The sequence below is a fragment of the Protopterus annectens genome, chromosome 6.part1 (assembly GCF_019279795.1).
Source record: "Protopterus annectens isolate FY-2018-M chromosome 6.part1, PAN1.0, whole genome shotgun sequence".
Taxonomy (NCBI): Eukaryota; Metazoa; Chordata; order Ceratodontiformes; family Protopteridae; genus Protopterus; species Protopterus annectens.
The window spans coordinates 488,338,227-488,353,412 of NC_056738.1; the positions used below are offsets into that span (position 1 = coordinate 488,338,227).

Sequence of the window (15,186 nt, forward strand, 5' to 3'; positions counted from 1 at the left end):
TATAAAACTATACACCCCGTACATTCCAAAAAAAACCAAAAATAAACTAGATACATGTAAAGCTTCATCAACTTCCCTAATAAACCATCATCCTTTAAAACGTTATTTGAAAAAATGTTTTGATTTATGTAAATTCATTAAACTCCTTATACAACCCTGATGTTAGATCTAAAAGTCATCTCTACCCACATACATATCCAGACAGTTATATATTTTTATAGTGTTATAACTGGGCCCTCCGCAACTTCAGTACACTGCTAATGCTGATGGTCTCATTCAACCCAGGTGGTCTCGCTGCATCCAACCTTAGTTGCCAAAATAATTCATGATACTCTAATCTAACTTCCCAATTACCACCTCGTGGGTCCGGTGTCACTTGTTCTAAAATGGTAAATTTAAGCTCCATCTTGTCACATACTTGTGAGTGTTTGAAGAAGGCATTGTTTTCTTTACCCTTAGAGATGTCATAATGGTGATCATACATGTGGGTAGAGATGACTTTTAGATCTAACATCAGGGTTGTATAAGGAGTTTAATGAATTTACATAAATCAAAAATTTTTTTCAAATAATGTTTTAAAGGATGATGGTTTGTTAGGGAAGTTGATGAAGCTTTACATGTATCTAGTTTTTTTTTTTTTTTTGGAATGTACGGGGTGTATAGTTTTATATTGAGTTTTTAGACTTTCAACATGTTTTATAATGGAATATATTTTAAAGAAATGGGCAGGTATTTATCAATTAGAAGGGTGTGGAACTATCATGTGACTGGTTTGGAGTATTTAATGAGCCACAATTGCAATACAAAGTATCACATTCTCTGAAGAAGCTTGGTAATAACTGACCGAAAGCACTTGGATTTATCTGGTTGGTGTTTCGTTTCTGTACTTTTGAAGAATAAAGTTTGGCTTTTAACTCATTTCAAGTCAAAATTTGTATTGGAGAGATCTGGGTCCTGTGGCTTGTGGCACTTATGGTTCTTGGCTTTGGTTCGTTCATCTACTGATTTCTTGAGAGATAGCACAAGGACAAACACTCTGCTAAGCCAGAGAAAAGCAAGAGGTCTCTGGACCTTCCTTCTATTCCTACCAAAAGTCAGGCTAGGATCTGTGACTCCCCTCGGCTCCGATCTCTGAGATTTTCCCTGGAGGAGATACATTCACTATCTAGGGCCTCAGTTCCTCGATCTGCCAGGTCAGAGTCCATGGCCTTGTCGAGATCCACACGGCGCTCATCAGAAGTTAACATGGATAAAATTATGAAGTTCATTCATACTCAGATCCAGATGGGGGTCCTGCCAGCCCCCTCTCCCTCTGGATGGGGAGCTCGCTTCCTTTTTTCACACCAATTTCTCCTTCTCTGATCCATCCACCAGTCTCGGAGTACTCTGATCCGAGGAAGGGCTTAGTCAAGGGGTCAGCGCCTGTTTCGTTGATGCCAACAACTGCCTGGAGCGTGTCAGATTCGACCAGTTCGAATCCAAGTTGGCTCTAAGAGCCGGTGTTTGATCTGAGGGCGTGGAACTTTTTTCATCGGCTCCGGAGTTGTCGGGCCATGTTCCTTCCCTCGGAGCTCTGTCCACTTCGGATCTGGCTCCGATTTTCCTGTCAGATCCTTGGAGAATGGCTTCCGTTTTGGTCTCCCAGGAGGTTCATTCTCCCTCGGTGTTCGATGTGGTGGAAAGGGTTCTCTCCTTTGGATCGAGACCCTTAAATATCCCCTCAGATTCTGCCCCAACCCCCTTGGCTCTGTCTATGCATCCCATCATTTTTCTAGAGGACAGCCCATGCTCGAGGAGCCCCAGGCGGTTCCCCCAAGGAAAAAGTGGCTTGCGATTTCCCCCCTCCCCGAAGAGCCCCACCGGAGATGTGCCTTGCAAGTATATGTGTAAGAGCGGGCACTTAGAGTCCCCCAAGTCCCTCACAGAGAATACGGATTTGGATGATGTGGAAGGTTCCCCCAGTTCACCTCCCCATCATGGAAATCCTACGCCAACGGGGAGGTTGGTCTGCCCCAAATCTTCTTTTGATGAATCCATGTTCCTGAAGGCTTTTGGCACGGGCCCATCTACTTCCTGGGTGTCCCCTCCCATAGATCCCCTGGTGGACCTGGTCATCTCGTGGGCCTGGAAGGAGCCGGACACCGTGGAACCAATCCCTAAATGTCCTGATAAGATCCTTAGTCCACCATCAGATAGGCCAGCAAGAAACAAGGGCTCCCCCATGGATGCTATGGTTGTAGCAGCAGCCACAAAGAAGGAACTAGCCCAAAAGAGTTCCTTGGTTCATTCTCCTGACCGAGAGTCGCGAATGATGGACTGCTTAGAGAAGCGGGTTAATGCTTCAGCGACCTTTTCCATTAGGGAACTGAATTACCTGGCTCACATCACGAGACTCCAGAGTGACCTGGTCAAGGAGCTGGTGAAGTCTCCCCTTAAGTCCATGTCACAGGAGGACAGGGACTCGTTCTCCATGAGGATGGCCACTTCGAAAGCCATCTCCAACACATCCATGCGACTCCTCTCACATGCCACTGAAGCAGCAGCTAGGGCGGCTGGGTCCTGCGTGTCCATGAGGCGCAACACCTGGCTCAGACTGTCAGTTTTCGGAACCGATCAAGGCATCCTTTGCCAACGCCTCTTACGACAGCTCTACGCCATTTAATAAGACCTTCAAAGAGAATTTAGTCCAGAGTGAGAAGGACTGAAAGACACTGTCTGCCATTGGAATCCGCTTCTCGAACCCTCAAAGTTCCTTTTCCTGGAATCAGAGGGGGCAAAAAAAGATGCGGTTCTGGAAGTCACAGTATTCCTGGGACACTCAGGTCATCTCTTCCCCCAGAGGCAGAGGGGGACAGAATGGATGCCGGCCCAGAGGCAGAGGGGGTCCAAGGAATTTTGATCTCGAGAACCTTTCTCGGTCAGGCCCAGACAGCAACCCTGAGAGATTGCCTGACTGCTGTACTCTGGAGGCATTCTGGGGACAATTGTCCTTGCACCTGGCGGCATGGGAGTCCATAACATCAGACCGCTGGGTGCTTCAGATCATATTCAGAGGATAGTCTATCCCCTTTGTGGTTCCTCCCAAACACCTCCTGAATGTACCACCCACGCAAAGGGAGGCAGCAGCACAGGAAATTTCCAAGCTGCTAGAAAAGCGAGCCATCGAAACCGCGCCCCCCCCAGATCAGTCCGGATCAGGCTTCTACACCAGGTTCTTTTTGATGCCAAAGAAAACGGGGGACTTAAGGCCCATTCTGGACCTATCTACCCTGAACCTATCAGTTTCCAAAGAAAAATTCCAGATGGTCACACTACAGTCATCATGCCGTACTTGCAAGAGATTGACTGGATGTGCTCGTTAGACCTCCAGGATGCTTACTATCACATAAAGATGCACAGAACTCCAGGAGGTTCCTCCGCTTCCGGCTAGGTGTCAATCATTACCAATTTTGAGCCCTACCCTTTGGTCTCACCACAAGCCCCCAGGGTGTTTTATGGCGGTAGTAGCGGCTCACCTGAGGCTTCAGAGCATTTGGGGTCTACCCATACCTGGCCGATTGGTTCCTCACTGCTCCCGCCAGGCGTCTACTTTCTCAAACCAGGGATTATTTCTTAAAGCTTGCCCTGCATTTGGGGATCACAATTAACGCATCCAAATCACTTCTAAATCCTGTCCAGGTGATAGACTACATTGGGGCAAGGATAGACACATTACAGTGCAAAATCTTCCTGACCTTGGAGAGAGTACAAAACCTGAGGATGCATGTCTGTCTTGATCTACCATTCTCATCTTCCATCGACAGAATCAGTGTTGAAGGCCTTAGGTTCAATGGCGGCGACCATAACGCTTCTTCAATGCACCTGGTTACATATGAGAATTCTACAGTGGACACCAGCTGTACAATGGTCCCTGTTAGAACTTCCATTGTCGTATCTAATACAACTCATTTGAGTCTGTCGTTCATCCCTTCTGTGGTGGATGTGTTTTCCGGAGATCTTGGAGGGACGACCCTTTGTTCCACCCACTGTCCAAGCCACAGTGACCATGGACACTTTCCAACTCAGGTTGGGGGGGGGGCATTGTTCGGGCAGGACAGTCCAAGGCCTGTGGTCCCCTGTAGAGACCAGCTTGCACATAAACGTTCTAGAGATGAGGGTGGTCTTTTTGGCATTGCAGGCCCTTTATGCCTTTCTTCCTCTGGGAACCATTGCAATTCAGTTAGACAACATGTCAGTGGTTGGTATATCAACAGACAGGGAGGGACCAGATCTTACTCCCTTTGTTGCGAGGCCATGAGAGTGTGGGAATGGGCGATCTCCACTAGTTGTTTTCTCATAGCAACACATATTCTGGGACGGTCCAACATTCTAGCAGACAGGTTAAGTCCAGACTATTCTGTTGCCTTACGAGTGGTCTCTGAATCTTTCAGAAGTGGAGCAGATCTTCAGGAGTGGTGTCAGCCTTGCTGCGATCTCTGCGCATCTCCTTCCAATGCGGAGTGCAGCGAGTTTTGCGCCTTGAACCCCCTGCCGGAGGAGTCCCCCAGAGATGCTCTAGTCCATGCTTGGTCTCCTGGTCTTCTGTACGCTTACTCTCCAGTATCCCTTATTCTGAGGTTTCTACAGAAAGCTCTTCAACTGGGGAGCAAAGTGATCCTCATTGCCCCATTTTGGCCTTGCCAGGTATGCTTTCCCTTCCTTTGGTCTCACCTTCTGGCTCCACCCTGGATCTTGGATCCCATTCAGGATCTGATTTCACACCCATAGGGGTTTCTTCATCCGAACCTGGACAGTTTGAAGCTCACAGCTTGGCTGCTTCAGTTCCCAAGATCGCTAGGACTCCTGGATTATCCTCTTCAGTTAGGTCTATTCTGGTGGCTGCTCATAAGTCTTCAACCAGGAAGGCTTATTGCAGCAAATGGAAAAGTTATTCCTTTTGGGCCCTCTCAAAGGAGTTTAGACCCCTTCACGGCTCCTATTTCTGCCATTCCTGATTTCCTAGCCAATATTTTTCAACAGGGAGCTAGTTCTTCTACTATCAAAGTTCAATTGGCTGCCATTTCTCATTTTCATGTGGGTGAGAATTCTGCCTCACTAGCCTTCTCCAGATTGTAAAGCCTTTATCAAAGGGACTTTTCTGTTACACCCCCCTGTCAAGGATCCTGTTCCCCCATGGGACCTTACTATGGTTCTTCAAGCTCTAGTCACTCCGCCTTTTGAACCTGCTGCAACCACAGATCTAAAATTCTTATCTCGGAGAACAGCATTCCTGGTGGCTATCACTTCTGCTAGAAGGGTTTCAAAACTGCAAGCTTGGTCCATCAAAGTTCCTTATATGATTTTCCACAAAGATAGGGTTTCTCTTCAGACCAATCCATCCTTTCTTCCTAAGGTGGCATCCCAAGTTAATATTAATCAAACCATTAATTTACATGTCTTCTTTAATAACTTTGCTAATAAAATTTAATATAAACTCCACTTGTTGGATGTTCATAGAGTGTTACGGTTTTATTTACACAGGACCAAAAACTTCTGTAAATCTGATCAGCTGTTTGTGTCCTTTTATAAACCCTTTTTGGGTAAACCTACCTCCAAGGTCACTGTTGCTAGGTGGATTTCTTCATGCATCCTTCAGGCCTATAAGGGCAAAGGCATGTCTCCTCTGGGTCAGGTAAAAGCTCATTCCACTCTGTCCATGGCTGCTTCTGCAGCCTTTTGGTCTAGAATCTCACTGGATGATATTTGTTCTGCATTTACTTGGTCCTCATCTCATACCTTTATTTCTCACTACAAATTGGATTTAACTTTTAGAAGAAGAGCATCCTTTGGTTCCACGGTGCTCCAGAATATCCTTCCATGAGGGCCACCCAGGATTTAAGTAGCTGGGGACTCTGTCCCACAGGTTGAAGACCAAATGAAGTAAACTACAGCTATAGAGGTTATGTAGTCACCATAACGTTCCATCTGAGTAGTTCTACTTTGTCTTCAACCGTTCCTCCCTCCTTCCCCCTGACCTTATTATATGAACAGCCTGTTGGCTGCAGTAGTAGGTCATAAAGTGTTTTTCAGGTCGGATTATCAGTATGAAAGTCAGCAAACTCGATCTGGGGGTTGGAAGGTAGTGGAGGTGTATTAAGGGTAAAGGGAGGTGTTTGGAGCTCAGAGCATATGCTAGTGAGACTGCCAGTTCGGATCCGATATGGATCCAGTATCCTACAGGTTGAAGACAAATGAAGTAGAACTACTCAGATGGAATGTTATGGTGAGTACATAAGTTCTTTTTTTTTTTTTTTTTTTTTTTTTTTAACTTCCACTTCCAGTCAATCTGAAGACTTAAGGGAAGTTTTCTTCTTTGGAGGCATGTACCTCTTCTCGATTCCAGTCCCCGGAATCTGATAGTTTATCATCAGAAATAGCTGAACTTCAGATCTGGAGCTCTAGGGTGAAGGGTACTCTTCTCGGATCCAGATATCTCAGGTCTGATGTATGGGAGGCCAGCTAAGAAGAGCTAAGCTGTTCTCGGATCCTGTGCATTTGGATCAGGAGCTGATGTTCTTCGTTTTCCATTGCTGCAGTCCTTACTATTGGGTATAGTCCGCGTCCAGTCGGCCCGAATACCAGAGTATAAGGCTGACGTCGGTCAGCGTCAGGGTACTAATGCGCATGACCGACGTCATATCCTCAGTCTTTTTTGCCGCATGGTCCGATGCAGAAGCAGTTTTGCGAGTGCAGGTTGGCGTTCTGAAATATTTCCGAAACCGGAGTTTCAGACCGAAACAGAGTTGGCTAAGTACCCCGTTGGGGAACATTTTGGTTTTTCTTGCCTCAGTATTTTACGGATGTCAGAAAAAGTGAATAACTGTATTTCTTGTGGGAAACAGATACCTCATAGGGATTACCATACCTTGTGTATACCTTGTTTAGGGCCTGAGCACGGCGTTGTTGGTTGCCGCTCTTGTGCTAGGTTTAACAAACGCACTATTAAGAGGAGGTTAGACTGTGCCAGGTTAGTGTTTGGGAAGCGTTGCAATTATAAAATGCCGTCGGATGCTCCAAGAAGCGCAAGGACAAAACAGTGAAGCCTAGGGTTGATGAACCGGCAGTCCCGGACGTCGGTTCTTTAGAAGGCTCAGTGGAGCCAGAGGTTTTGCCAGGAGTTTCTATGGAGTCTCAGGCAGAAACTTTATTGTTACAGGATGTGCCTTCTCAGGAGGTAGGCCAGGCTGCGGGGGCTTCTCAGGTAACTGTTCTTCCCTCTCTTCCCAAGGTAGTTAGAGCCTCTCCTTCTGTTGCCAAAACTTCTTTGAGAGGTAGGCCTAGTTCAGCTTCAGTGGGGGCTTCTCCTAGCATTTCGGGTTCTGTACCTAAGAAACATATGCTTAAAATGGCAGAAGATTTGATTACTATGATTAGAGGTTCTATGCTCCCGCCTGATAAGAGGCCTAGGGTGGAACCGCAGTTTGATAGTTTTGAACAGTGTTCAGAGGCTTCAGAGTCTTCTGCGGAAGACTTGCAGGAGTATCCTACTTATTCTGATTCTGATGTGGATGATTCCACTCCAACAGCTTCTCCTCCTGAGGATTTCTCATTTTCAGAGACTCTGCATTCCATGAGGGAGCACTTTAAATGGGAAGGCCAGGATTGCTCTGATTCAGGAAAAGGCTTAGGGAATTCGTGTTTTGCCCCAGCATAGGCCCTTAGCTATTCCTCCTGTGTTGAATGTGGTGGAAGATGTTTTGCAGAGGCTTCCTGAATCCTGACTCTTTGCCTCCTGCTCCTGTTAAGCCTGATAGGTATTATAGGGTGCCCGAAGCTCATAAGTATTTGTTTAAGAGTCCTAGGCGGACCCAGAAACTATTTCTCAAGGGCCTAAAGGTGTTAAGGCTTCTGTGGTTAAAATCCTGTTCCCACTGATAAAGAGGCAAGGGCCTTGGATAGGTGGGGAAAGAAAGTGTATACTTCTTCCACTCTAGCCATGAGAGCGTTGAATTGTCAGTTTCACATGCTAAAATATCAGAATTATCTCCTTTCACAATTAAAATCTAAGGTGGATGCTTTGGCGGAAGGTATTGAGTGTAAAGAGTTGCTGGACTTGGTTCATGTGTCTGAGCAAGTGGGTAAGCATTCTTTGCAATGTGGTTTTGATGCTGTACAGGCCTCCTCGAGGGTGGCTGCTACTAGTTCTGTTCTTGCATGCCTGGTTGAAGGATCAGAATTTAGCTGAGCATGTTAAGACAAGGATTTTGGATGCTCCTTTACAATCTGATGTGTTGTTTGGATCGCCTGTGGAAGCAGTTTTAAAGAAAATGGAGGACAAAGCTAAGTCTATGCAAACTGTTAAAGATTTTTTGCAGGTGCAGCCACCACGTTTAGTAGAAATTGGCCTGCTAAGGGGTGGACATATCCTGCTTATGATTCCCAGTCTAGGGGTAGGTCTAGACGTGGTAGGGGCAGGGCTCAAGGTTCTTTTAGGCCTAGAACAGGGAGTTCACCTGCTCAGACTTCTGGTGAGGGCAGGGGTCAGTCCTTTTGCAAACAGACCCAATGACCTGTCTTTTCAGCTGCCAGTAGATTCTCGTCTGGCAGCTCCTTTGGGAGGAAGACTGTCTCTTTTCAAAGAAAATTGGGATTTAATTACTCAAGACAAATGGGTGTTGGATATCATTCACCACGGTTACAGATTTTATTTCCATACAATGCCCCCTTTCCAAGGCATGCCAGACGTTCCTCCTCCACAAAGAAAGGAGGCTCACAAGCAAGTTTCTCAGTTACTCCAGATGGGGGCCATTCAGCCAGTCCCTGTATCAGAAAGGGGCCTAGGATTTTATTCTCGCCTGTTCCTAGTACCAAAGAAGGGGAACACGTGGAGACCAATTTTGGATTTATCTCTCCTCAACACTTTTCTGGACATTCCCAAGTTCAAGATGTTGACGTTACAACAGCTTTTACCTCTGCTGGGCAAAGATCACTGGATGGTAACTTTAGATCTCAAGGAAGCTTACCTTCATGTGCCTATAAGGCTAAGTTGCAGGAAGTATCTGCGGTTTCGAGCTGGAAATTCTCATTATCAGTTCTCTGCATTGCCCTTTGGCTTATCTACTGCGCCAGAGTATTCACAAAGGTTCTGGCTCCAGTGATAGCTTACTTCAGGCTTCAAGGAATTCAAATCTATCCTTACTTGGACGACTGCCTGATTCTGGCTCAAGAAAAGGAAGACCTTCTACAGCATCTGGAATATGTTATAGCAGTGCTAAGATGCCTAGGGTATTCTGTGAACGAAATAAAGTCCAGTCTAGTACCCTCTCAAGACATGTGCTTTCTGGGTGTGAGACTGAATACAGCAGCCCAGATGGCCTTTTTAACCCCGGACAAACAAAAGAGTCTGTCACTTTACTTCCATCAACTATCTCATCAGTCCGTGCTGACTGCAAGGACAGTCCTTCAAGCATTAGGGTTCATGGCATCTTGTATTCTGGTGCTTCCCAATGCCAAACTGCATATGAGGAAGCTACAATGGTATCTCAAAATGTATGGACACAGCACTGCCAGGATTTGGACACTGACATTCAAATAATACCTTGCCTTCAAAAGAATTCTTGTGGTGGGCTCAGGAATGTCACCTAAACAAGGGACTCTCTGTGACCCGGCCAGAGGCAAGTCAGATTTTAACGACAGATGCCTCGGATATTGCTTGGGAGCTCATCTAAATGGAAAGTGGATACAAGACAAGTGGCCTGCCAGACTACAGCATCTACATATCAACATGAAGGAGATGTTAGCAGTCCAATTTGCATTAATGGCTTTCAAGGAGTTACTTCTTCCAGGGCAGGTGTTGATTCTAACAGACAACACAACTGTCATGTGGTACATCAACAAGCAAGGGGAACACATTCTTATCCTCTATGCAGGCAAGCAATGATTTTATGGGAGACTGCGCTAAGCTTGCAACTAACTCTTCAGGCAAGGTTTCTGCCAGGAGCACAGAACTCCTTAGCAGATGTGTTAAGCAGACAAATCATGGATCCCCACGAGTGGAAACTGGATCTTCATGTATTTCAGAAATTGACAGTGTCATGGGGAACTCCAGACATAGATCTGTTCGCTTCTCCACTAAACCACCAGCTGCCAAAGTATTGCACAAAGGGGTTTCATCACACAGCTTGGAAAGTGGATGCTCTGTCTTTCAGTTGGAAAAACCTTCATGTGTATGCCTTTCCACCTCTGCCTCTTCTTCCAAAGGTACTATTAAAGGTCAGACAAGACAGGCCAAGGATGATTTTGATAGCTCCAGATTGGCCTCGCAACACTGGTACCCACTACTACGGAGTCTGGTAAAGAAGCCTCCATGGCCTTTACCTCTGATTCCTCATCTGTTATCTCAGAAGGACGGTCATCTGCTCAATGTCAAGCTTCACTCTCTTCATCTAACAGCCTGGCATATTCTGTGTTGAATCACAGCAGGTCTCAACTTCCTCAACAAGTTTTAAATGTGATTATGGAAGCTAGAAGACCTAGTACAAGGAGAGTGTCACATGAAAAATGGAAGAGATTTTATTTTGGAGTACAGCAAAGAATTTGGAGATTTCTGAGCCTAATTTGAGTGTGGCTCTTCAATATCTTACTGAGTTATTGGACAAAGGTTTGTCCTTCTCTTCCATTAAGATTCATGCTGCAGCAATTTCAGCTCACTATGATTGTGACCCACCTTTGTTTTCGCATCCTTTGTTCAAGCAGTTTCTTAGAGGGCAAAGAATATAAGAAGAGCTCCTACTCCTGCTTGGGATCTCAATTTTGTGTTGGAAAAACTTACTCTACAACCTTTTGAGCCTGCAGCTACTGCTGAATTGAAATACTTGTCATGGAAGACTGCTTTTCTGTTGGCTATTACTTCTGCAAGAAGGGTGTCTGAGTTGCAGGCCCTTATGGCAGTAGAGCCCTTTTGATTTTCCATAAGGATAGGGTATCATTACGTACTAATCCTTCCTTTATGCCTAAGGTGGTTTCTAGTGTGGCTTTAAACCAAACTATTCATTTGCCTACTTTTATGCAGACCCTCAAAATAAAGGGGAAAAGATTTTGCACACTTTAGATGTACACAGGCAATTGCGTTATTATTTAAGCAGGACTAAGGATTTTAGGCAGTCTCAGCAGTTGTTTGTTTCTTTTGCTTTGAGTTCACAGGGCAAGCCTGTGTCAAAACAAACTATTTCTAGGTGGATTGGCTTTTGCATTGCATTTTGTTATTCCCATCATGGCAAGGAGATTCCAGCTGGGATTAGGCCTCATTCCACTAGGGCTACTGCCACTTCAACAGCATTTCTAAGGGCAGTGGCAACTAAGGATATTTTGGAAGCAGCTACTTGGAGTTCAGTGCATACTTTCTCTAAGCATTATCACCTTCCTATCTACTCTAAGTCTAGGGCTGGTTTTGCCACAGCTGTTTTGCAAGGCATGTTGTCAGCTCCTACTTCTTTATGATTTGCCAGCCTCCCTTACCTCTGCTTTGGGATTCTACCCAATAGTAAGGACTGCAGCAATGGAAACGAAGAACATAGTACAGTTTTGTACCTACCATAAATGTAGATGTTCGAGGATTCCATTGCTGCAGTCCCCTCCTTCCCTCTGTGTTTAGGGGTGGTTGTGTAGGTGAGTTTACATGCTTATATTTTTGTATATATTCTTGTATATATTGTACATGTTTTTGGTGCAGGTATTTTGGGACTTGTCTTTTTAGGGTCTTCTGACATCTGGGGCAAGAAAAGACTGAGGATATGACGTCGGTCATGCGCATTAGTACCCTGACGTACTGACATCAGTCTAATGCGCCCTGACCGACGTCAGCCTTATACTCTGGTATTCGGGCCGACTGGACGCGGACTATACCCAATAGTAAGGACTGCAGCAATGGAATCCTCGAACATCTACATTTATGGTAGGTACAAAACTGTACTTTTTGCTGAATGGTGGTTCTTCAGATCTGAGGTTCTCAGATATGACTTCTGGCAAGTCGTCTATAGAGATCTGGGCTGTTCTTGGATCCAGTGCCACCCTGTAATGATGGCACATTGCGAATAGGCACACCTAGCACAAGAAATTTGTGGAAATGGCCATACTTTGACTGTATTTCACTAAATAGTTGCACTTTGCACACAATAAGCTCTTTGAAAAACATGCACAGTAATTAGCACACTCTGTAAGCACTTTTACACACTTTGTGATATTTTGAATAACTTTAGTTATGCTCAAGATACAATACAAAGTCTTAGATATGCCAGAACATAGCACTTTGTCAAAACACATGCAGTTGCAGTGCTTTATTTTTTGCTTCATGTGCTCTTTTTGCCATATTATATTCATTTTGCTCGTTTAAGCCCTTTCATGTCCAATGTATTTTTCTTGTGCTCGTTTTACTCTAAACATGCCCAGTTTTGCTTTTGGCACACTTGTTTTACTTTAAACATGCTCATTTTATCTTTAAACATACTCATTTTGCTTTACTGTTAATCATTTCAACAAATACCTTTATTTTAAACATTCTTTTAGCCATCAAAAATTTTGTGCATTCTGCTTGCTCACTAATGGGGTTTGTGCACTTGTAATGCCCTGATGTTCTTCGTGTTTCACTGTTGTAGTCATTACACTTGGGTTATCCTGTTGGCAGGCTACCCTCAGTTGGCCTGAATTCCAAAGTCTAGGTCCGGCGTCGGTTGCTGTCGCCTCTTCCCTGACGTCCATGCGCCAGGGGTGTAAAAGATGCAGAAGACACCATTTTCTTCAGTCTTTCTTGCCGCGTGGTGCCCGAAGCATAAGCAGTTCGCAAGTGCCGGTCAGCCGACTCCTGAGATTTTCGTGTTCGAATTTCAGATCTGAAGTCTTCATTAAAAGCGAAGTACCCCGTTGGGGAAACTTTTATCTTGCTCCAGACCGATGTCAGAAAATGTTAATAATTGTATTTCTTGTGGGAAGCAAATACCTCATAAGGACTTTCATTCTTACTGTATTCCTTGCCTAGGCCCTGACCACGACATTGCTAGTTGTCGGTTTTGTGCTAGATTTAACCAATGCACTATTAAGCGTCTGTACAATTTTGCATTACACTATTTTGGCAGAAGATTTAATTATACGATGTCATCGGATAGTCATCCAACTACCGGAATTCACAATAAACACAAAGAAAAAAAAAGAACAGGTATACAAGGCTTCTTCTAAGGCAGTCGCCGGTTCTCAGTGAGGCGCCTTCGCAGCCCCTGGTGCCCGCTACTTTAGACCCGCAGGCCGCTACCGACTCCCACATGGAGTCGACTAGGCCGCTGGAAGCTCATAGTATTGGACCTTCGGAGACTATTCCATCAGATGGGTCCAGAGCCGCTGAGCAGGCATCGGCTTCTGAGGGTGTTTTCAGACCTACTCAATTATACATTAAAACGACTTCAGCTTCAAAGGTAAAGACTAAAGCACCTTTAAAGACAAAGAAACAAGTACAACAGCCTCATGGACAGGCCTCCATGCCCAAAAAACAGATGCTCAAAATGGCCGCAGACTTAATTACTTTGATCAGGGGTTCCCATCCCCCACCTGATAAAAGGCCTAGGCAAGAGACAGAATATAAATTTTCAAATCAGGTTTCCATTTCATCTGATTTCTCTTCTGATCAGGAATACTCTCTTCCTCCCTATGAGGATTCTGATGCTGAAGAATCTATCCCTTCAGCCTCTCCTCCTGAGGATTACTCTTTTGGGAAAACCTTGCATACCATGAGGGAGCATTCCCACTAGGAGAGCCAAGATTTTTCAGAATCTAAGAAAAGGGTCAGAGACTTCCTTTTACTACCACAACACAGGCCCCTAGCTATTATACCTGTGTTAGACATTGTTGATGATGTATTTTCAGAGTCCAGTCTGACCCCTGACTCCTTACCTCCAGCTCCTGTTAAGCCGGACAGGTACTACAGGGTTACTGACTCTCTCAAATTCCTTTTCAAAAACCCTGCTGCTGACCCAGAAACTATCCCTCAGGGTCCCAAAGGGGTCAAGGCTTCCGCTGCAAAAAACCCTACCCCCTCTGACAGGGATTCTAGGGCATTGGACAGATGAGAAAAAAAGATTTACACTTCTGCTACCTTGGCTATAAGGGCTTTAAATTGTCAGTTTCATATGCTCAAATATCAGCAAGATATTATGTCACTGCTTAAACAGAAAATGTTGATTAAATTCTGAATGTGCAGAAAAAGAAATGCAGGATTTATTGCATGCAGCTGAACAAGTTGGAAAGCATACTTTGCAATGTGGTTTTGATTCTTTGGAGGCCTCCTGCAGAGCCGCTGTTACGGGTTCTGTCATCAGGAGGCATGCTTGGTTAAAGGAACAAAATCTGCCTGATCATGTCAAAGCAAAATTATTGGATGCCCCATTACAGCATGATACCTTGTTTGGTGTTAAAGCAGAAGAGGTGTTAAAGAAAATGGAGGACAAAGCTAAATCTATGCAAACTGTTAAGGATTTCTTACAGGTACAGCCTCCAAGATTTAGCAGACACTGGCCTACAAAGAATTGGTCCTTTCCAGTGTCAGACAGACCACAAAGGGGCAGATGCAGACGCCCAAGAGGCAGATCCTAGCCCTAAGGTTCGTACAGGTCTAAACAATGGGGTGCTTCTACCTCCAAAAGTGGAGAAAAAAAATCACAGCCATACAGGAAACAGTCCCAGTGACTTACCCCTGCCTGCACCAAGCACTTATCTGCTGTCAGCACCTTTAGGGGGAAAACTAGCACTTTTTTCTCAAAATTGGCACATCATAACCCAGGACAAATGGGTCCTAGACATAGTGTCACAAGGCTACAAGTTTCACTTCCATACCCTGCCAAGGACAAACGGTTGGCCAGACCTGCCAAAACATCAATGGGCAGAGGCACAAAAGCAAGTCTCATCCCTTATGGACATGAGGCCATTCAACAAGTACCAGAGCAAGAGCAGGGACAAGGATTTTATTCAAGACTGCTCTTGGTACGAAGAAAGGACAAGGCCTGGAGACCAATACTGGACCTATCTATTCTAAACACATTTCTGGATATACCAAAATTCAAAATGTGGACTGTAGAGCAACTTCTGCCCATGCTGGGCAAGAAGGCTTGGCTTGTGACTAGACCTAAAAGAGGCATAGCTGCATGTCCCAATCAGACAAACATG

General features: G+C 45.1%; 1 protein-coding gene across 1 annotated transcript in view; it reads left to right on the forward strand.

The window, feature by feature from the left end:
- The window catches only part of PIKFYVE (phosphoinositide kinase, FYVE-type zinc finger containing), a 3,858,188-nt gene that overhangs the window by 2,888,295 nt on the left and 954,707 nt on the right, over positions 1-15,186 (forward strand). The window lies entirely within an intron of this gene.